Source organism: Cupressus sempervirens, chromosome 1, assembly GCF_028749045.1.
Source record: "Cupressus sempervirens isolate cs-2001-9-10 chromosome 1, ASM2874904v1, whole genome shotgun sequence".
Lineage (NCBI taxonomy): Eukaryota > Viridiplantae > Streptophyta > Pinopsida > Cupressales > Cupressaceae > Cupressus > Cupressus sempervirens.
Genome location: NC_143118.1, coordinates 78,281,622 through 78,307,400, shown reverse-complemented (window position 1 = coordinate 78,307,400; position 25,779 = coordinate 78,281,622).

The window sequence follows — 25,779 nt, the reverse complement described above, 5'->3', positions numbered from 1 at the left end:
CGAGAGTATTTAAAAGGTTTACCACTCAAGATAGTGACCAAATAATGAAAATGATAGCTCATTTTTTTCACAACAAAGATAAAAATTAAACACAACTAATAGTTTGTAAATTAGAGTTGAAATGCAAAAGTTATGGCCTCTGAAGTTCAACATAGGGTCTCTAGGAGCAGTTCTAGGCATCCTACTACACCAAGTGCACCTAAAACTCAACCAAGTGCACCTAGTGTGCACTTGGTAAGTCCAAGTGTGCCATGAAAATACCAAGTGCACCTATGGTACACTTGGGAAGCCCAAGTGTGCTCAGAAAGTGCAGAATGTGCCCTAGAAGGCTCCGAGGGCAAAAAATAGCTCAACTGGACTCAAAATGACCTAAAACTTTGTGTGAGTGCCAAAAATGGTGGAAAGAGGTTAGAACATGAGTAAAATCAATCAAAAATAGTCACATTTGGTCAAACTTGGTCAAAAAAAGGTCAAACTGAGGCTGGACTAGGTGGAAGCCCTAGAAGGTTGACATACAGTATAGGATGATGCAAGAATTTAGGAATGCAAGATGAAGGTGATTTAGTGTATTGAAACACATGATCATGGTAGTGAATGGAGCTATGAATGAAGGAAGACCAAAGAGATGAGATGAGGACTAGTTGGAATGAGGTGAGAACTTCTTGTTTCAAAGAGGTGCACTATATGTCAAAAGGAGCTTTGTTTTGATCAAATCATTGATACAATGTGATTTAGAGCATTGTGTCAAAGAACACTGATGAAAATTCCATAACAAAATGCCCCAGTAGGAATGATATATATGGGTGTCCCCTCGAGAAATTGACTGAGATATGCATATGGTAGGTCAATTTGTCGATAATGAGATGCAAGGCAGTAGATGAAGAAGACAAATAAGATGGAGGAGATGAGATAAGGAATAGTTAGTATGATGGAAGGAATTTTTTTTTTGTAAAGTGCACTATATGTTATTGGAGCTTTATTTTGATATGGCAAATGGAATGCAACACATCATGGCATAAAGGGCCAGAGTGCAAAATGAAAACCTTTTGCATAAACAAGCACAATGTAGAAGAAAATGACCTTGTCCTTCCTAAGGCATATATACATGCCCCATACTCTCAAAGGTACATTGTAATAGACATAAAATAAAAGATGATCATGAACGATCCCTACCACTCTCACAGATCAGTTTATACCATCGAGTGGCATAGGAACATAATCAAAGAAAAGAAAAGAAAAAATAAATCAATCACTAAACAACATGAGCCAATAGCTATTCTTGTCCATTATTACTTTCTTTTTAATGTTTGAGGTCTTCAAATATTTTTTGATAGGTTGATCATGTGATAGTTGTGATTGTTGATTCAATTGATAGGTTCATCGTGACATGTTGGATTGATTGTTGGTTCATGTTGCTTAGATAAGTGTGATTGTCATTGAAGTGCAATGCTTTGAGTTTTAGTTTGCAAAGTGCAAGTGTTCACACAAAAGGGGTGATTATCCATAGTTACTATTTACAAGGTTTATTACATATTTTCAGTGAGTTTTGTGATTTTTAGCATTTTTGGGGATATTTGATTTTTTTAGTGTGACTAGTTTCTTCAAGACATTTTATGATTTTTAGGGTTTATTTTAGGACATTTTATGATTTTTATGGATTTTTTTTAAGGATGTTTTATGATTTTTAGTGCTTTTTTAGGACATTTTATGATTTTTAATGCTTTTTTTAGGATTGTAAAAGTATATACAAGTGTTAGCTCCAATCCGTTATGTGATAAGTCCAGTGGATAAATAGTGATTAGGGATAATGCCCCCAGTTCAAATTCAAACTCGTGCACCATGTCAGTAATAAACCCCCAGACAAGATGCAAACTATGTACAAAGGCCAATGACAAAGTATGTGCAGACTAGTTATGCTCTAGGTAAGATAATAATGGATATTAACCAGTTTGTGAGCCATGGTCAAGAAGCCAAGGATGTCTTCCAAAATGATAGATATGATCAAGGAATGACAAAAGGGAAGAAAACCAGATGGAATCCCGATAGATGGAGGAGCAATAACTGATTGCACATGGCACCTGTTTGCTAGGTTTTCACCATGGTACTTGCCCAAAGCGCCTATTTGCCAAGTTTTCACTTTTGGAAAGAATTTTTCTCTTGACTCAAATTTTCATGCCTAGATGCCTGTTTGCTAGGTTTTCATCAAGGAATCCATTTTTTCATGACTTTTTTTTCACTTTTTTCTTTTCTTTTTTCATGACTTTTTGCTATTTAAAAAAAAAAATTCAAGACTTTTATATAGAATCACAAAAGTTGCTAATCAATGCTGAGAAGAAATTTTTTGTTGGTGCTACTATCTGATAATCTCTAAACCCACAATTGACCATAACTATGTAGGATTCATTTTGATTCATTAGCTAAGATCAAATCACTGGAAAGGCCTCGAGATATACTATTGTGTACCATATGTAAGACAATGTCTGCCTCTTGCGAACCAAGGCATCTAAGGATAACTGGGTGAAAGGATTCTTTGTATGGGATGTCACTGATGGTGATGTGCTCAAAGGCTTGTTGGATAGAGGTTGTATTTTGGTTATTAGATAATTTAAGTTGTAGGATTGGGGGATAAACAACTGGAAACAAGGGAGAATTAGGAGGATTGAGACCAATGTCTTCCCACATGAAGGTTGATCAAGAGTGCTGAAAAAAAATTTGTGCAATGTTGAACACTAGAAAACTGATATTCATGGCATCATCTTTTCCATCTTGTATCCTTGGGAGCTGCTTAGCTTTTGATCTTTCATTGCCTAATGGTGCCTTTCAGTTTTCACCAAGAGACCTATTCTTGTCATTTTTTTCTTTGCATCCGAAAGATGAAATTGACTCCCTAAAATATGCCAATGTGTTCACTTTAGGATAAATTGCTTCTTTATGATCACCAATTTTAATGCCTTCATTGATTTCAAAGTATATTGTGAGAGCGTCATCATTTTCAAATTGATCAAAGATCGGTGGTCCATGTTGGTCCCAATCCAACAATTCAAGATAACTTGAGGAGATGTCATTATCAGTATTGAATGGGATTTGGTGAAGGTAGGGATATGGGCATTAGGTTTAGTTGTATCATTGGGGTCATGCTAAAAAACTAGAGGATTGTTTCTTTTAGGTGGGGTATCCTTGGATGCCTTTTCATTGTTCAAAACATCCATAGTCTTACACATTGGTACTATAGTACTAGGAGGACCTATTCATAATGGTTTGAATCCAAGCCCCAAACTAGGAGGTCATCCCTTTGTAGTGATGGGTTCAATTATTCCTTGTTTCTAACATCCAATGCCAATATAGCCATCATAGCCTTGTTTCTGCATGATAGTAAACCTAAGTCCATACTTGTTAGGATATATCAAAGTAGATTTTTGTTCTGCTTGTTCTTTCTCAATACATATGGATGTATTCTCATTGATAGAAGTGGAATTTTGTGCACTGATCTCAAAGTGTTGGTCTTGCAATAGTTTTGATTTACCACAAGATTGGGGAGAAACTAGTGACTCCCTAATGTGGGATACTTGAGACATAAAGTATTCTCCACACCCATTGGCTTCAATCTTTAGCTTTTCCTTGGCTGGTAACCTCCACATTGTTGTAGGAAAACTTCAAACATTGATGATATGTAGAGGGCACTACTTTCATAGCATGAAGCCAAGGGCATCCTAGTATCATGTTACAATTAATTTCTATATCTAGGACATGGAATAATGTATCTTTAGTAGCTGGACCAACTCTGATAGGTAAGGGGTGGGGGCCCTAGCTCGGTTGGCTAAATCTTTCTTGTTGTAGGGGGTTGGTCATGAGTTCTAGTCTCCTCCGTCCTCATGGTACTGGTGGGTGTGTTGTGCCAGCGCTACCGGTCACATTAAAAAGTTTACCAGGTGCGTTGTAGTTTATAGGGGGGCCGTGTTGCACCGATTCCTACAATCTAAAAAAAAAAAAAAACTCTGATAGGTAAGATGATGACCCCCAAAGAGAAGCATTCTCCATCATCATAGGCTTTGATTGTGATCCTTCGAGAGGGATCCACATCATTTTCATAGTACCCCAAACCTTTGACTACTTTAAGTGTATAGATGTTCAGCCTTGCTCCACCATCTATCAAGACACATTTGACTTTAACATTATGGAAAAATACTTCAAGGTGAAGGGGATCATTATGGTTGGGTTTGTCTTTAGGAATATCCCAAGGGGAAAAGGTGATATGTTGTGATGCAGATAGGTTCCCCACCATGGCTTGGAACTGGGCAACATCAATGTTATTTGGGACTACTAACTCCTTAAGGGCTTGATCCAAGATCTTTTGATGTTGGGAAGATGCACATAGCAGGTCCAAGATGGATATATGCACAGGAGTCTTGCCGAGCTATGCAACAAGGCTATAATCAAATGAAGTAGGAGTAGCAGGTCTACTAAGGGGAATAGGTCTAGTTGAAGTAGTAGGTCTAGATGGGGCTTTAAGTACTGTTATCTTAGCACAATTTGTGGTGATATCACAATGAGGGTCTTTAGCCTTTAAGGTAAATGTGAATATGCAGGACTCTAACTCATTGAAACAATTAATGATGTAGTCATATCCAAAGCACATGTAATTCACATTACCTTGTGAGTTTGAGTTTGAACTGGAGGGTTTCTCTTTGTCATGATTATCCAAAGGAACTTTGCAGATGGTGTGATCAGAGTTGGATGCTAGCAGTGATGGATCAACTATGATTACACCATCATTAATGAGGTCCTGTATTGTGTCCTTTAGTTGGAAAAATGATGAGGTCTTCTATCCTTTTGTACAGTGGTAATCATAGAATTTTTTATCATCCCACCAATCTACTTTAGTTAATGGTTCATCTTTGATTGAGGGTAACTATAAGAAATTACTATTGAGTAACTGTTGTAGTGTAGTCTCAAGAGGTATGCCCAATGGTGTGAATTTCTTGTCCTTGGTTCTAGGATGTCTCTAAGGTTTTTCCTGCATGGAATTCTCGGTCTTCTATTGTGGGGTTGATGTTTGATTGGGATTTTGTGAATTCATAGGGTTTGTACCTTTCAAAGTTAGTTGAGGTTGTGCTATGCTAATCATGCAAGCATCCACAATGCCATCATTGGTCACATTCTTGTTTTTGGAGAAAAATTTCACCTTGTCATTAGATGAGTTGGTGTTTGTGTTTTCTTTGTTTATTTTGAGGATTCCCTTACGGATAAGAGCATCTTCAATACTAGCCCCTTTTTTCATTAGTTTAGAAATGTTGCTTGGACTCTTGATTTTGAGTTCATACATTAAGTCTAGGACTAAGTTTTCAATGCACAAGTTAACTTGTTGTTCTTCAGGAATGTCTAGTGAGCATTAACTGACTAAGCTTCTCTAACATAGTAATAATGTGATGAATGGTTCTCCCATCTTCTATTTAATTGAGCACAAATCAAAAAGTGTTACCTCATTTGTAATGTTAAAGGAAAAGTGGGAGATGAACTTGTCTGTGATCTTCGACCAAGATTTGATATTACCAGGAAGTTTGGAGTACCATTCAAGTGCGGGCCCACCTAGAGAATGACGAAACAATCTCATGAGTTAAGTGGGCTCATCACTGAGTTCGGTACAAGAGGCACAAAATTCTCGGATGTGATCAATAGGGTTTCCTTTTCCTTAGTATTTTTCAAATCTTGGAGCCTCAAAGTGTTTTGGGAATGGAGGCATATACAAACTTTTGTCAAATAGATTAGGACGTAGTTCCTTTTCTATATATAAAGCCTACTTCTTTTGGACTCCCAATGCCTCAAATTTTTTGGAAAGTTGTTTGAATTGTTGCCATAGCTCTTCATTAGGGTTTTGTACAATAGCTTTCCCTTCAAGTCTTTTGTGCATATGAGTAGATCATTTACTGTGGCGAGAGCTATGTCTGCTCAGTTCTGACATTTCTATGTCTGATGAGTCTAGTGATGTATTACTAGGTGGTGGAGATATGTTGGCACCTTGAAGACAAAAGGGTCCCTATTGTGACACATGTTGGGGTAATTCTTGTGGTATTTGATGTGGCACTTGTTGTGGTATTGAATATGATTGATGTACCATGTGTTGTTGTTGTGACACTTGCTATGATTGTTGTTGGGATACCTTTGTCGGTTGCATATGAGACCATGTATGTGTTTGTTGTTGTAGAGGTATCTATTGGGGTTTTTGTCGCATGTGTTGTTGTTGTAACAAATTTTGTTGGTACACAATTTGTTTCTCAAGTCATCGTTGATATTCTAAATATTGCTTGAGCTGCTCTTGTTGCTTAGCAAACATGGCTTGTTGTTGTTGGATTTTTTGTTGATACATTGCATAGAAGTCAAGTGTGTTTTTGTTGAATTCTGTGTTAGGGATTTTGGATGTTTGTACCACTTGAGTTTGTTGCTATTGTGGTTGATGTTGTTGTTGATATGTTGAATGTGTGTTGGAAACATTAAGTTCTTGGACTATTGTAGGTTGATGTTTTCAGGGTGGTTGGTTGTGTCCTTGAGAAGTGATCGCCATGTTGGTATTGTTGCTTTGACACCTTTGTGTGTTAGAGGTTTCTCCTTGGGACATCATATTGACTTGAAAATGATGTGAATTCCTTTTGGAAATAGGTGTAATGTCAATAAGACTATTCCTTTGTGCATCAATAGAGATTATTGTAGTTGATGTTTCACATAGTGTACTTGTAATGCCCCGCCCGGAGATCCTTGGAAACAAGGATTCAAATCAAGACAAGATATTTTTTTTTTACAAGTATGAATGCACAAGACAACATCATACAGGGATCACAAAGATCGCAACGGAAGACTTCAACACAATCTCGACAACCAACGAATCTCCGAACGCCACTACCCAACTGACACACCCAAACAAAAGCCAACAACCACCACAACAAGATGAGGGCACAAGAAAAGACCACTCATCAACGAAACACCAAGCTGGGGTAAAATGTAGAATCCTAAAATTTGGCTAAGCCTGAAATCCTGAAGCCCTAAAAATTGGCTAAGTCTGGATTTCTGAAGCCCTGAAATTTCCTAGAATCCATAACTTATCTCTGAGAGGTCTGAAACCTATCTCAAACGATTTGTCACATATATTAAAATATATCTTAAGTATAAGGAATTAAATATACGTCAACTTATACTTAAGCATCAACTTATATCTTAAGTATAAGGAATTAAAATATATCTTAAGTATAAGAAATTAAATATACATCAACTTATACTTAAACAATATATTTTAAACCCTGAAGGACTACAATAGAAACCAAAAACTAAATTTCAAAAGAAACCTCCTGAATTCAAAATGCAACAACATAGGCTCGAAGAATGCCCAAAAGGGTATCCAAATCCACTCTCAAAAAGATTGGATCACGAAGAAAAGTGCCCGCTGATGGCACGCATAGGTTTTTCACAAAAACTGTGCGACACTTTTTACTAAGGGAGGGCGACACTTCTCCCTTACTGAGTGTGACACTTCTCAAGAAGGCGTGGGATACTAGAAAAGTATCGCGCAACATTTCTCATAAATCTATGCAACACTATTCCAGTGTTGTACGAAACTTCTCCAGTAATGTGTGCGACACTTTATAGTATCGTACGACATTCTTTCTATGGGTGTGCGATACTTTCTCAGTGTCGCACAATGCTGAACAAATGTCGCCCATAGAAAGTAAAAACACTCCTAGAACTCAAAAATGGGGAAATATTGACAAAAGAACCTCCACACCGGGGAGTACCGGATCCACAAAGGCTCGAGGAATGAACACTCGAGTGCAAGAACAACAGAGAATAAAGAACACCAAACCATCTAAACTACAACAGCAAAGAACACACTGAAAATAAGCATTGCAAAGAACAAAAGCAACATCGCAATAAACTAAACAACCAAACTAAGTACGCGGTTCCTCCCAACCGTCAATAGCATCATAAGACCATCGTGGGTCCTAGCCATCCCCCACGCGTAACATCCCAAGCCACCGACCAAATCGTCGGTACTGTCATAATAGGGACTTCACTACTAAAAACATACAACAATATAAGCATAAGAAAATCTAACATGCTAGTGATAATGCATAAGATAATCCTACAGTAGATAACATCACCTATCACATGCTAAATAGCAATAAGCAACAGATATACTACTAAATCAAATAACATCATCTAATCATATGCTAAACATCATAATAAGGGAATGCGCCAAATAAAATAACATCATCTAAACATGATATAAAAGCATCCCAATGAAAGCATAAATCACAAGAAAGCATACTCCGAAACCCAAAGTACCAAGTGAAGACATCCAGCAACAGTCGCACTAGGACAAAGATCATCTCTGTACACCAATCCCTAGCAGTGGTGAAGGTAGCTACACCTCCCAACCACGTGGAACCCGTAGGTCCACACTCGCCGTGCTGATGGAGATAATGATCCAACCAAAAAAACACACAAAAGAACATCCATGGCTAACACTCACACCAGACAGTATGATGGCTACAACCAAGAACTTAAGACAATGCAAAGAGTACAGGTCCTGGTCAGACACTCAATAGGCTACTATGTAGGGACTAACATCATGGAGAGTCGCTTGGCATCAAAAAGCCCAAGCTAGGACTTGCGCAGATTCAACATCCCTCAACGGAAAGGCTCTTGCACCCCAGACCTTTTTATTATCTTAAGTTTTATTACCAGTCACACATTTTATTTAATTTTCACTTAATTAAAGCTTCCTTCGCCAACCCTCTAGGCACAATGATCACCAGGCTACGAGGTAGAAGCCCCTTCCATATGCTACCCTACCCTACCCATGCTCATCCTACGACAAGTGCCCGTGGGCATGCATACTCCCATCCCAACCCCAATGATCATAACTTTCAGCAAATCCATGGAAGATCGGGCCTCGCAAGTCACCCAACAAATGTATGCATACGTACTCATGTGTGGTGCACCACCATCACGAAGATCATAACACAAGGACAGGAATGAGGACACAATGCAAAACAAACACCCAATCGAAAGCAACTCAAGAGCACGGATTCTACATGAATTCCAAAGCCAATAAAATCATACATCATGAAATCACTCAATCGGCCTCAATCCAAGAGTATGGATTCTACATGAATCCCAATGATGTAACAAGACCAAAAGTCATGAACTTACTCAACCGGCCTCAATTCGAGAGTATGGATTTGACACGAATCCCAATGTCCATGAAATGAGGCAAAGGTCCAACAAAAACCATAACAAGTACAAAATCACTCAACCGAACACAACATCGGGAGTACGGATGCGACACACATCCCAATGCAACATAAAAGTGCAAAAGTGGTCTGACTAATATCCAAACGAATCATCAAGGTCCATGACCCACATTGTGCCAAGAAAACCTGAGAAAATAGGGCGGCATGCAAAACGAGGTAAAAATCTCAAAAATTTGGAAAACTTCAAAATTAAAACCCATTTGGTCTTTGGATCAAAAACCCCAAAAATCAAAAAATAAATGGAATCGGACACTGTATGCAAAAATGGCTAGCATAACAGTGCAAAATCCCAAACCCTCATCCCAAAAAATAGGGAAATGTTCATACCCGCTCAACCGGGTAGAACTAGCATACAGAAACGCAGGGGAACACTAGTTCTCAGCCTCCAAACAAATGACTACCAAAAATAGAAGCAGAAACAGAGCAGAAACAATAAAACAGGAAAGCCCTACCTCACAACCAAAAGGGCAAAACGGGAATCTGAGCCATAAAATAAATATCTCGCAGAAGTAGCTGAAAATCGCGGCAATCTAAGGTTTCCCCGAGCTGGATCCAACGAGCTCAACCTCGCAATGATCCCACGCCCGTAGCTCCCACAATGAACAAAACAGTAAATCCTCATGAGGAGGATTTTGGGTTTTACTCTCCAAATTTCCAATTTGAAAGTGAGAAGTGAGGAATTAAATTCCTTTTTGGGTACTTATTCACTTTTCGGGTGAATAATCGATTAGGGCAAATAACCAGCCAACCTAGTTAAATCTCGAATCGACCCAAACGAAAACAAGCTATTCCTATAAATAGGAATTCATTTATTGCAAAGCTGCCAAAAATTAAAATAAATCAATTAAAAAGCCCAAAAACCCAAAAACACATAAATCTCCTTAACAAATTTCGCGACAAAGCAAAACTCTAAATGCACAGACACGCTTACTGGTCTAATCACATAATGCAAATGAGTTCGGATTTAATAATCATCAAAAGGTTTAAATTAAACATTTAATTAAGGATACGTCGACCATGCAAGGACAACAATTGTAAAATATGAAAGGCTGAATCACTAACTCCATGTGCCACTGTCAGGGATATAAATCCTGCACACTAAACAACACGATCAAGTGCAATTGCATATAATAACATAGCTGAAGCAATAAATGCATTAAATCACCTAATTTAACCATTTATTTAATTATATTAAAATAATCTATTTACATCACTCACGTTCGCATAAAGAATAACAACGCAGGAATGAAGTAAATAACCATAGCATTAAATCCATCACATAACAAAATCAGAGGTATGTCCAAATACCAGATAACCAGATAACATCATAAAACACACTGTCATCTCAAAATGGCATCATCATGCAATATGATTAACTGAACAGCATAGTAGTCTAATATCTATGATACTGGAATCAAAAAGTAACATCTGACCCTCGAGTCCTCTCAAATGTAAACATAACATGAGTAACAAATATCTCTCTAATAAAAAATGTAACAAGGTAAATGTCCGCAGCACATAACCAAATAATCCAAAAAGAACAATCCATTTCTAACCATAAATGCATTTAATAAGGCACTTAAAACACATAAGCGAACACAGTCATAAACATGACTAACCACTGCTACAGGTACCCAGTCCAGTGTAGCATGCTAATAGAACATAGTGCAATCTCTGCACACATCTCAAGGTAATCACGGAACAACCTCATGATACCACATCGATCCTGGTAACCACTGGCACAAACTTCAATGAATCAAAAATCACATCATAATCTCAAAGATCAGCAAGGTTGCATCCATCAGGATGACTTACAAAAGTCAAATGGGAGAGGCACTACATCATCCCCCCCAAAGACTAGGCTTACTCCTGGAAGCCTGCAATCCAAGAATAGAAACCAAACACACCAGGAACAAAATCAAAAGCAAGCAATAGGAATGACTCAACAACTTTGTACAAGTCAAACCCAAATCACTCCAACATTCTCAAACCATCACGTTAACCCCCAAATAGGTTAGCCACGAGAGAATGGGTGTCACACAGACACAAGGTCCTCCAACAAGGAACCTTCTATGTGCTAGGAAAAACCATCTAGCCATAAAATCAACAATATAAGGTAAGGAACAAGCCTCTCTACCTCATCAATAGGTGCCCAACCACGACATGCACAAACCAAGAGACCACAAAACCAGGTCAAAACACTAAGCACTTCCAACAAAAGTTGGAATCATGGGGAATAACCATCCCAAACTTCCCAAGAATACTATCATGTCACACATGATCATTCTGGAATCCACGTAAACTCACCCTTAGAACAAAGAGGATGAAAGTTTACCAACAAAAGGACACACTCCAAAAGACTACTCACCACCAAGCGTAGGAGCACGATGCCTCACCACGGCACAAAAGCTCAACTACCACTAGAAACTAGGGTAACATAACCCAACCAGACAAGATATCACCTTCTCACAAGGTTCAAAGACTTTCGTCAGTGGAGACAATCATGAAAAGTCTGCATACCAACTCACGAGATGGTAACATGTGTCCAACGATACCATGTCCCTCTAGCACCATGCTAGGAAAACTACACCTAATCTACCGCTAAACTCTGTCTCTAGCCTCAAGTCAACGGTTAATGAGAAAACTTGACTGAGACAATCCACATGAAGATATAAGCTTAGGGAGAAGGATACTATAGAGTATAGGACTGAGAGGGAGTCGCTCTCAACCTCTGCACAAAATCAGCCCAAGACGCGTTAGGGAACTCACAATTTCCCCAACCATCAACATACTCATAAGAGAACACTACTGAGCTAGTGGCATAACCACACTAGCCTACTCTCTCAAGAGATAAAGAATATGGAGATGTGCCAAGGTCAACATCTAGAAAGGAGAATGTAGACTCATCAAAGAACTGAGTCACTCCCAAATGATAAGGTAACATCATTCACAACAAGGAACGCTCACAAACCACACTACACCTCACAAGGGTGGGTCAGTGCAATAGGAAACACAAAAACCCAAGAACGAACTCCAACAAGTACCTAGTAGATTATGAAGACAAGACAACTCTTCCGTTATGCATAAAATGAGGAGTTAAACTTCTCCAATGGCCATAAATATGATATGTCATGATTGAATTGGCCTCTACTCAAAAAGATACTCGGAACATCAATCAGCAACTCCAAAAGCCAAAGCCTCACAGTCGGACTCTGATTGAATCCATTTGAAAAGCGTCGAAAAGATATCGACAAGGACTACAGCATGAAGAAGCTAAGAGAGACCTAAGACCTACGATTTGAGCCACCACTCAAATCAAAACAACAAAGACAAAACCAATAGCCTTGGTCACCAAGACAAGCAACAGACGAAATGTCCAAATCCACACAAGAGCACACATGCCCAAAACAACATAAGGCATGGAATGAAAGGTAAATCACACATTGAAACCATCATTACTTTTCTTTCATAAATTCATTAATTAAACATAATATCAGCACTAATGCACAATGAGCTGAAAGGTTTCAAGCAAGGGTCCAAGAGTCACTATAGAACAAGTACATACCTTTCAATTTCTTTCAAAAGTAACATTCCATTTACTCATCTTTTAAACCATCCAATTACATTAACACTTAAAATCTATCAAACACACTAGCATGTTCTCCATGATAATATCCCTTGTACATACTACCAGAGGTTCGAGATGAACATGATAGAGTCACAACACACAACAAGGCAGTAGTAAAACACATCCAGAATAGTCATCATGAAACATAATAAAAAAGCCCAAGTGGGGGAATTGTCAATTCCAACAGTAAGTACCAAAAAGAGCGTGTTTCAACAATAAGTCAAATGTGACAACTGTCACAAAGAGAGCGATAGATAAAATTGATGACCACTCCAAGAGAGGAAAATACTAAAAACCAATGCTAGCCCAACAACATGAGGAAAGTACCTCCAGCCAAATAAATTAAGGCATCAAACAAATCACATTACAAGTGATGACTGAGTACAGTCACACAAGAGGGATAAATCACCACACAATGCTAAGGAATACATCATCCTAGCAATGTTAGAGAACACACTCACACACATCAAACAATATCCCATTAGTAATCTCATGCATATGCAGAAAGTAATAATTTCCATGCAATGCAACATTTAAATATCCATCAAATTAATATAGTTTTACATAAGCTTAAGAAACAATCAGATTGGGGACTTAAGTCATTAACCCAAGGATATAATGCAAACCTACTCTTTGCAATGATTCACAATAAACACTCATTTTCAATTAAGGAACCATTTCATCATTATAACAACAAAATAAAGAATCACAATTAAGATTCATTCATTTACTTGCAATAAGGAGAAAAAAGGGAAACAATGCACCTAACTCCACAAGGAGAAATGAGAAGAGGCACACAAGGCCAACACATGGACACCAATCAGTGGCTCCATCCAAAAAGGATCACACAAGCAACCAACCAACCAAGGCACATCGATCCCACCTACAAAGTCGAGAAGACTCACTTCCTTCTCCACACACTGCTCTAGTTGCATCTACTAGACAAGCAAGTCCATCACGAGTAGATACCAAAGCAAAAAAGATCATGAGTTCTCACCAAGACACTCACACTCAACCAACACAGCAACAACTACAAGGGCAACATAACACAGAGATCCCAATGTTTGAACATGGGCTCTGATACCAGATGTAATGCCCCGCCCGGAGATCCTTGGAAACAAGGATTCAAATCAAGCCAAGATATTTTTTTTTTACAAGTATGAATGCACAAGACAACATCATACAGGGATCACAAAGATCGCAACAAAAGACTTCAACACAATCCCGACAACCAACGAATCTCCGAACACCACTACCCAACAAACACACCCAAACAAAAGCCAACAACCATCACAACAAGATGAGGGCACAAGAAAAGACCACTCATCAACGAAACACCAAGCTGGGGTAAAATGCAGAATCCAAAAATTTGGCTAAGCCTAAAATCCTGAAGCCCTAAAAATTCGCTAAGTCTGGATTTCTGAAGCCCTGAAATTTCCTGGAATCCATAACTTATCTCTAAGAGGTCTGAAACCTATCTCAAGCGATTTATCGCATATATTAAAATATATCTTAAGTATAAGTTGACGTATATTTAATTCCTTATACTTAAGATATAATTTGATGTTTAAGTACAAGTTGACGTAACGTCAACTTATATCTTAAGTATAAGGAATTAAAATATATCTTAAGTATAAGGAATTAAATATACGTCAACTTATACTTAAACGATATATTTTAAACCCCGAAGGACTACAATAGAAACCCAAAAATTCAATTTCAAAAGAAACCTCCTGAATTCAAAATGCAACAACATAGGCTCGATGAATGCCCAAAAGGGTATCCAAATCTACTCTCCAAAAGATCGGATCACGAAGAAAAGTGCCCGCTGATGGCACACATAGGTTTTTCACAAAAATCGTGCGACACTTTTTACTAAGGGAGGGCAACACTTCTCCCTTACTGAGTGTGACACTTCTCAAGAAGGCGTGCGATACTGGAAAAGTATCACGCGACATTTCTCATAAAGCTGTGCGACACTCTTCCAGTGTCGTACGACACTTCTCCAGTAATGCGTGTGACACTTTATAGTATCGTACGACATTCTTTCTATGGGCGTGCAATACTTTCTCAGTGTCGCACAATGCTGAACAAATGTCGCCCATAGAAAGTAAAAACGCTCCCAGAACTCAAAAACGGCAAAAATTTGACAAAAGAACCTCCACACCGGGGAGTACCGGATCCACAAAGGCTCGAGGAATGAACACTCGAGTGCAAGAACAACATAGAATGAAGAACACCAAACCATCTAAAGTACAGCAGCAAAGAATACACCGAAAATAAGCATTGCAGAGAACAAAAGCAACATCGCAATAAACTGAACAACCAAACTAAGTACGTGGTTCCTCCCAACCATCAATAGCATCATAAGACCATCGTGGGTCCTAGCCATCCCCCGTGCGTAACATCCCAAGCCATCGACCAAATCGTCGGTACTGTCGTAATAGGGACGTCACTACTAAAAACATGCAACATTATAAGCATAAGAAAATCTAACATGCTAGTGATAATGCATAAGATAATCCTACAGTAAATAACATCACCTATCACATGCTAAATAGCAATAAGCAACAGATATACTACTAAATCAAATAACATCATCTAATCATATGCTAAACATCATAATAAGGGAATGTGCCAAATAAAATAACATCATCTAAAAATGATATACAAGCATCCCAATGAAAGCATAAATCACAAGAAAGCATACTCCGAAACCCGAAGTACCAAGTGAAGATATCCAACAACAGTCGCACTAGGACAAAGATCGTCTCTGTACACCAATCCCTAGCGGTGGTGAAGGTAGCTACGCCTCCCAACCACGTGGAACCCGTAGGTCCACACCCGTCATGCTGATGGAGATAATGATCCAACCAAAAAAACACACAAAAGAACATCCATGGCTAACACTCACGCCAGACAGTATGATGGCTGCAACCAAGAACTTAAGACAATGCAAAGAGTACAGGTCCTGGTCAGACACTCAATAGGCTACTATGTAGGGACTAACATCATGGAGAGTCCCTTGGCATCAAAAAGCCCAAGCTAGGACTTGCGCAGATTTAACATCCCTCAACGGAAAGGCTCTTACACCCCAGACCTTTTTATTATCTTAAGTTTTATTACCAGTCACACATTTTATTTAATTTTCACTTAATTAAAGCTTCATTCGCCAACCCTCTGGGCACAATGATCACCAGGCTGCAAGGTAGAAGCCCCCTCCATATGCTACCCTACCCTACCCATGCTCATCCTCTGACAAGTGCCTGTGGGCATGCATACTCCCATCCCAACCCCAATGATCATAACTTTTGGCAAATCCACAGAAGATCGGGCCTCGCAAGTCACCCAACAAATGTACGCGTACGTACTTGTGTGTGGCGCACCACCATCACGAAGATCATAACACAAGGACAGGAATGAGGACACAATGCAAAAAAAACACCCAACCGAAAGCAACTCAAGAGCATAGATTCTACACGAATCCCAAAGCCAATAAAATCATACATCATGAAATCACTCAATTGGCCTCAATCCGAGAGTATGGATTCTGCACGAATCCCAATGATGTAACAAGACCAAAAGTCATGAACTTACTCAACCGGCCTTAATCCGAGAGTATGGATTCTACAAGAATCCTAAAGTCCATGAAACAAGGCAAAGGTCCAACAAAAACCATAACAAGTACAAAATCACTCAACCGAACACAACGTCGGGAGTACGGATGCGACACACATCCCAATGCAACATAAAAGTGCAAAAGTGGTCTGACTAATATCCAAATGGATCATCAAGGTCCATGACCCACATTGTGCCAAAAAACTCAAGAAAATAGGGTGGCACGCAAAATGAGGTAAAAATCTCAAAAATTTGGAAAACTTCAAAATTAAAACCCATTTGGTCTTTGGGTTCAAAAACCCCAAAAATCCAAAAATAAATGGAATCGGACACCGTATGCAAAAATGGCCAGCATAATGATGCAAAATCCCAAACCCTCATCCCAAAAAATAGGGAAATGTTCATACCCGCCCAACCGAGTAGAACTAGCATATAGAAACGGAGGGGAACACTAGTTCTCAGCCTCCAAACAAACGACTACCAAAAACAAAAGCAAAAACGGAGCAGAAACAATAAAACAGGAAAGCCCTACCTCACAGCCAAAAGGGCAAAACGGGAATCTGAACCATAAAATAAATATCTCGCAGAAGTAGCTAAAAATCGCGGCAATCCAAGGTTTCCCCAAGCTGGATCCAACGAGCTCAACCTCGCAATGATCCCACGCCCGTAGCTCCCACAACGAACAAAATAGTAAATCCTCATGAGGAGGATTTTGGGTTTTACTCTCCAACTTTCCAATTTGAAAGTGAGAAGTGAGGAATTAAATTCCTTTTTGGATACTTATTCACTTTTCGGGTGAATAATCGATTAGGGCAAATAACCAGCCAACCTAGATAAATCTCGAATCGACCCAAATGAAAACAAGCTATTCCTATAAATAGGAATTCATCTATGGCAAAGCTGCCAAAAATTAAAATAAATCAATTAATAAGCCCAAAAACCCAAAAACACATAAATCTCCTTAACAACTTTTGCGAAAAAGAAAAACTCTAAATGCACAGACACACTTACTGGTCTAATCACATAATGCAAATGAGTTCGGATTTAATAATCACCGAAAAGTTTAAATTAAACATTTAATTAAGGATACATCGACCATGCAAGGACGACATTGGTAAAATATGAAAGGTTGAATCACTAACTCCATGTGCCACTGCCAGGGATATAAATCTTGCACACTAAACAACACGATCAAGTGCAATTGCATATAATAACATAGCCGAAGCAATAAATGCATTAAATCACCTAATTTAACCATTTATTTAATTATATTAAAATAATCTATTTACATCACTCATGTTCGCATAAATCATAACAACGTAGGAATGAAGTAAATAACCATAGCATTAAATCCATCACATAACAAAATCAGAGGTATGTCCAAATACAAGATAACCAGATAACATCATAAAACACACTGTCATCTCAAAATGGCATCATCATGCAATATGATTAACTGAACAGCATAGTAGTCTAATATCTATGATATTGGAATCAAAGAGTAACATCTGACCCTCGGGTCCTCTCAAATGTAAACATAACATGAGTAACAAATATCTCTCTAATAAAAAATGTAACAAGGTAAATGTTCGCAGCACATAACCAAATAATCCAACAAGAACAATCCATTTCTAATCATAAATGCATTTAATAAGGCACTTAAAACACATAAGAAAACATAGTCATAAACATTACTAACCACTGCTACAAGTACCCAGTCCAGTGTAGCATGCTAATAGAACATAGTGCAATCTCTGCACACATCTCAAGGTAATCACAGAACAACCTCATGATACCACATCGATCCTGGTAACCACTGGCACAAGCTTCAGTGAATCAAAAATCACATCATAATCTCAAAGATTAGCAAGGTTGTATCCATTAGGATGACTTACAAAAGTCAAATGGGAGAGGCACTACAGTACTCGTGGGAGGCTCCATAACATTTGATATCATAACACTTGGTAGGGTTAGGAGTAAAGGTACACTTTGTTGATTTGTCTCCAAAGGAGGTATGTCTGGCATCCCTAGAGGACACGTCCCTTTAGGAGCATCTTGTTGTTGCATCATGTGACTAAAATCAAGTCTTAATGTCCTCTTGGATATTTAGGGAGAGTATTGTTTCCCTTCATTGGTTGTGGTTCATCAAACAAGGGATTAATGTTGATATGTTCAAATGCACTTTGGAGGATTTTGATTGTTGGTTCTTGATTAGACCTTATAGGTGCCATTATTGTGTTTGAAAACTCCAAAGGTTTTTTTCCCTTATCTAAGTCCAAATTGATCATGGGTTGTATGTTTTCAATGGTTGTGTTTGTTTGATGTTTGGACTTAGGTCCCTCCACATTTGGGTTGAATTTTACAATTTCTTGGGCTACCAAAAGTTTGAAGTTCTTGTACAAATTTTTGTCTTGACAAGCCCTAGCAATTTCTTCATTAGTGATGCCATAGTCAGTGTCAAAGTCATCACTTAGGTGCATGATACCTTGTTTTGTGTTTGATGCATTAGGTTTGAAGGTACTCATGTTGGCTTTTCTGAATTCAAAGGAATGTGTCTATTCATCCTCAGGAGTGGTTGGTACATTTCCACCTCTGGGTGGTTTCGACACAAATATAGGTTCAAAGTCAGGACTCCATTGAACCATCCCATGTGTGGGGGAAGGGTTTGGAGGAAATCTCATTGTAGGTGCATTGTTTAGGGTTTGTTGCATTGTCTCTTGGTTATGGTGATCTTGCGGATACATGTTTAAAGGGTCTGCAAGTAAAGATTGTGATGCCTTGATTTAGTCTTCATCAAAAGTTTGTTAGGTTTTCTTGCTCTTCTTCTATCTAGACAAGGTTTTGGTTGTGTTGGTGCCTCAAAAAACAAAGGTTGATAAAGTTCTTCAGGCCTCTAAGCTAATTATGTCCTAGTAAGTGCTAGCATGATACCTAACAATGCAGATGCAATGCAGAAAAACCTAAATGGACCTTCTGCCCCCCAATTGTGCACCTAAACTATCAACTATGCTTACACAGTACCAAGTGCACCCTTGGTGCACTTGGGGCCATAAAGGTAAGAAATTGGTAAGTAGGCGGTATGCAATGGGTAAACAGAGGTGTTAGGGTGTCTAAAATGCAAAATGTGAATGTTTTGAGTGATTTAGAGTGTTTCGCAAGGTTTTAGATGCAATGAAGCCTATGGAGTGCAGATTAGGGTTCTAGAACCTAGGATGAAGTCCTTGATTACCAAGTGCACTTTAAAACTACCAACTATGCACTTGAAGTGTGTAGTTTGTAAAACAAGGGTGCAGTTGGTAAAACATGTGAAAACTTGATAATGAGGATGTGGGTATACAAGATATGCGCATTTTTGGCATTTTTAGGTGTTTAAGGATGTTATGCAAACTAGGAAAATGCCAAATGAAGTAGGGTTTTGATATGAAAGATGAAAATGTTCTAGGGAAACTATGCAAATGCAAATGTAAAGTGATGTTTTGGAGATTAACTAAAGGAGATGAAAATGACCCTAGGATATGAAAAATGAAGATTAGGTTTGGATTTTGGACTTGGTAATGATGATATGGGTTGATCTATACAAGGTGTGCTATGCAAGAGATGGTGTCCTAAGGTTTATAATGACACTTTGGATATGCAAAATGAGGATAAGTGATCAAGAAGACAATTTGGTTGATAGACAAGATGATAGGGTTTAATAATGAGAATGATGCTAAGGTTTTGATCAATGCAAGATGAGGGAGATATACCACTAGGGTAAGTCAAAATGAAGTCTAGGGACACTCAAGATATGACTATGCTAATGAAAAAGGTATATGCAAGGTTTTGAACTTAGGTGAAATCTTTTTAAGGTATTAACCTAAGAGTGTAATGTTATGACAATAGATTTTTGATCTTAACCAAAAAAAGACAAAAAGTGATAAGATAAAAATGAAAAAGTCAAATCTACCTTGACATAGATAGCATTTGAACAAAAAAAATGATAAAATGACCATGGTCAAGATCCATTATCCATTGACACAATGTAATACTCTAGAGTCCATACTTTTGTTCAGATTTTTGACTAAGTTCAAAGGTTTTGGGGTTCAAAATGATGTTTAGGGAACTCAAAATGGTGGTTATGCTGATTGAATATGCACCATGCAAAGGTCGTAAGGTGAAAAATGAGATTTTGGGTGCAAGATGTGGTTCTAGGTCAAATGCAAAATGAAGATGTACAAAGGCTTCTAGATGCAATTTTAGGGTCCCAAAATGTAGTTTGGAGGCCCAAAATGGTCATGGAGGTTCCCAAGTGTGTCTTGACAGTGCCAAGTGCACTCCAATTGTACCAAAAATGCCTATGGTGTAGTTGGGGCCAGTTTGGGTGCAGTTGGTAGTTTCTGGGCATAGTTCGGAAGTTGGGTTAAAGGTTTGTTGATTCTACATAGTGTGGTTGCCAAATTGCTATGTCAGGAAGCTAGGATGTTGAGGTTGATGTTAGGATGGGTTAAGAGATGAAGAATGGAGGTTATGACCTAAGGAATGATGTCCAAAATGAATGCAAGTGATTCTATGTAAGGATGAAACCTATGTTATGCCAAGCATGTTTAGGATAAAAAATGGCCATGTTTTCCAAGTCTTGAATGTATTTAAGAAAAGTTTGCAAAGATTTGAAAAAGGTTGTAATGTTTTGACAATGTGTAATTTTTTGACAAGGTTCAAAGTGTAAATTTGAGAGTTGGTTTTTATCTTGATTAATGTTGTACACACACACACAAGACACATTAAGACAAGAATAGCTATTGTTAAAAGTGAACAAACACACCACAACCTAGGCTTTAAGACTGTATCCACTGAATTCCTACTTGAACCAAAGTTTATTTGTGCTTATCTAGAGTGGAAAACCTAGGATCTTAGCACCATAGGCTCCCCCTTATAGTGCACTCACTTCTCAGGGCTACCAAGATTTGATTCCCAAGGGGCATGCCTTCCCAAGGGACTGTTGCCTCTACTAAAGACCACGAGAGTGTAGGATGTATTCACGAGCATGGGTGACCCCTTGAGCCAGTGGATAGAAAGGATTTTGGCCACTAAAACATGGTTTTTAGTAAGGGAATTTTTTTCAGCAAGTGAATGATAAAATTTTGCAAGAGGTCTCCCAACCTCGAGAACTGGGGTTTGACACATCATAAGGGTACAAGAGGAGAGCTATCACACAACAATACTGCCAACACAACTTTCATCATAATTGAGTTTTCTATACTGGCTGGAATGTTGCTTGGCTTTTGGCTTGTTACCGCTTTGAGGTCATCCCCTAGCATACCCAATATCAAGTATCTTGGTCTGAGGCAAGCCTCCTATAGAAGTTACATAGATTTCTCTTACACCCAAGATCCATGAATAGCGAGGGGAGAGGATACATCCAATGTAACCCCTAGGGTTTTGACACTGTAGACATACCAAGCATAAAAGAAAATTTTTATTTTAAGCACCAAACAAACTGTTATCTAATCTAGGAAATCCACACACATGGTTTTGACAAACACACAATGGTCTTCAACAACGTCCTACAAACAAACATTAGTAGTTTTCAATGATTAGTCTTATTCCAATAATTGCCACATGCTACAAAAAAGCCATTAGTAACAAAAAATCATCTAACCTATGTCCTAGAGAGTGATAGAAACCTTACATGTAGATTCTATGTTATGTGCGTGTTTTCTATGAACTAGGTGTGCTTTGACAGAGTAGGCTACACCCTAGAAGGCCAAAATGGATTAAAACACCCCTAAGTGTGATTAGATAGTGCAAACTACACCCATGATGTAGTTGGGTCCTAGTAGGGTGCACTTGGTAGTTTTTGGGCACATTTGGGAAGTCAGAGGCAAGTTATGGGGAGATAGTGCCTGAATAAGACCTAGAAATTGCAAATTTTGAAACCTATGCTCCCAAGTGCACCTAGATAGTGAAGATTGTGCCCATGATTTAGTTGGGGCCTAGAAGGGCATAGTTGGTTACTTAGGAAGAGTAGAAAGGGGTTTTGGTGGCTCCTACACTCCTATAATTGTCTCCTAGGGGTCCCAAGTGCACCCTGATAGAGCAAAGTACACCCTAGGGTAGCAAGCTTAAAAAATGCATGAAATGAAAGGATATAACCATATTACTAGACCCCCTAATTAATCTAGGTGTGATAAGGAAGTGTAGATAGTCATTATACCCTTCCAAGTGAGCTCCTTCCTTGCACCTACAACTAAACTAGCCATATATATATATATATATATATATATATATATATATATATATATATATATATATCATAAAGTTCATATTCAATAGTAGGAGACAATGAGAATTGTGTACACTTCCAATGCTCAAAGGGATCAAAGAATCATGAGGAAGTGTGAAGTATTCTAGAGACAAAGAAAATATGCAAGGGAAGACATGGGAAGAGCCAATAAGGGGTGAGACATATTTCTAAGATGTAGAGCTAAAAATAAAATATGATTCATAGGAGCATAAAAAAACATTCTTTCTAGAAGATTTTAGTAGCCAAAGTCCACTACCTTGAGAATAGTATAAAATAGAATGGATTATAGGGATGAGAAATAGGATACAATTGGTAAGAAAAGAAAATTCAATGATAAAAATTCCATGTCCTCAACTATTATTTCAATATTCTTACCAAGTGTAACAATAGCTGGGAGGAAGCCCAAATTAAGGGGTTGATGAATTTATTACTCTAGTTCATCATTCAAACTTCTATCTTCTAAGGTCAGACTAGGTACGCATCCATGTTCAAACGTCAATCATTTTTATTTTGGATAACAAAGATATAATGAAGAATGAATTTTTTTTAGTATTTAGGATTTTTGAAGAAAAAATATTGCTTAATAAATTTCTTATTTGTATCATGAAATTTAGAAAAAAAATATAGGGTTACTTCAACATCAAAAATTCTGGAAATGAGATAGTTATTTCATTTCTTTTCACTTCATTTTAACATTTATAGAAGTTTGAAAAATGTTCATAGAAAAATATACTCATTGTTGCAAGATTTTAGAGTGTAATCTTGGTTTATAAAATATCAAAACAATTTCTAAGAAATGGAAACAATTTGGAAGTAAATCTAGAGCTATACTCTTTTACAAAGTATTATCATCATGCATATTCAAGAATTATAAGAAATTCAAAAAACTAAACACTAGAGATATTTCTCAACTAGCAGATAACTCATTCTAGATTTTAAAGGAATAAGATTGTTGTGACAACTCTAGAAAAATTCCTACTCATGTTGTTCAAAATTGGTACCTAAGAATAAGTTTTTTTATATTTTCTACCTTTGAAAATAGTTTAAAATTTCCTTGGGGATTGGGTTATTATATGTTTTCTATATGACTATCCTGATTGAAATTTTTAGAATGTTCATTAACCCCTTCCTATTTTAATTTATACAATTGGAATAAATGTCCAACTATATGCATGGAATGTGGCCTCTGTTTAACACACACACTTCAACATGGTCATTACCAGTGAAGTCATCCTAGAATGAACATTGAATTATTCATCTAAAACACTCGATAGTGCAACCCCTTTGCCTCCTATCTAAAGGGATTTTGCCTATTTTAATATCCTCAAAGATGAGGCTTAGCCAACCAGACTCTCCAAGAATGAAGGATTTGATATGTAGCTAATCTATGTGAGAATGAAATGTAATCTAAAATGAGATATACGCTTAATCTAAAACATATAAAAGAAACTAGATTAAAGATATGCATATTTCAACTAAATGAGATTAAGCTAGGAATGTAAACGTGTGCAAATATGTGAGCTAAGTGAGTATGAATTTCAATAGCAATTTGATACCAATTTAATTCAACTTTTTTAGTGAGGAATTATGAGTCCCTTAAATAGAATTCTTGGAATCCATCAATGAGTGAGATCAACTCGGATCGACGGTCAGGATTGAAGCAAAGATTTAGTTAAGATGGAAACTTCCTTGTGCAAGTGAAGTGAACTGTTTCTGATCTAAGTGTGATGAGTAGTTAACTAAACTTTCCATGAGTGAGAGAGTAAGTTAATTGGATTGATTCTAATTTTGAGAAGTAGTTCACTCAAAGTTTCCATTTAAAACTAAAGAGTGGATTTTGAAGATATTATTTAATTTAATAAGTGAGATATGATTTCATAAAAGCATTTTCCATTTAATTAAATAATCATATTCAATTAATTAAAATAAACACAATTATTAAATTTAATAAATTTAATCCCTTAGTACATTAGTCTTAGGTGATAATTTAATTTAATAAAGAATAAATACTTTAGATTAAATTAAATTTAAATCAAATAGGTTTCAATGTGACTAATATGAGTAAATACTATAGGAATTAAATAAAAATTATGATGAATGCAAATTAGAGTTTTCTGCATCTGACAATTAAGTCAAGTAGTCAATGTCAAGACAAGAATTTGCCTAATGAGATAAGAGTCTAGCTCTAATCAGATAGACCAAAATTGGTATAATGGCAATGAGCCAATTTTGGGGTATTAAATTTTGCCCCATCTTTGAATGAATGTGTGAGAAGCATGCTCGATTTAAGGAAAATCAAAAAGTATGATGCTCAGATCAAGAGATAAGATTGGTTTCGAAGTTGATGATCCAGAGACCAATTGATAAGCTTTTAAGAACCATCTCCAGAATAGAGTTTGATCCTAAGGAATCCAAGAAGAACACCTAGATACCCAAACTAATAAGAATTCTAAAGGTTTCCATTAGAATGAAGTTTAACCTTTAAAGATCCAAATAGAACATCTAGATACCTAAGATCAAATAGCATTTAAAAGATTGTCTCTGGAACAGAGCTTAATCTTTAAGGATCCAGATAGAACACCTAGATACCTAAATTGAAAGCATTTAAAAGATTATCTCTAGAATGGAGCTTAACCTTTAAGGATCTAGATAGAACACCTAGATACCTAAGATCAATAGCATTTAAAAGATTATCTCCAAAATGGAGCTTAATCTTTAAGGATCCAGATAGAACACCTAGATACCTAAAAGTGATAAGCATTTAAAAGATTATCTCCAGAACGGAGCTTAATCTTTAAGTATCTAGATAGAACACCTAGATACCTAAGAGTGATAAGCATTTAAATATTGTCTCCAAAATAGAGCTTAATCTTTAAGGATCCAAATAGAACACTTGGATACTCAAATAGATAGCAGATAATAAAATTGAATTATGAGTCATAGAATCA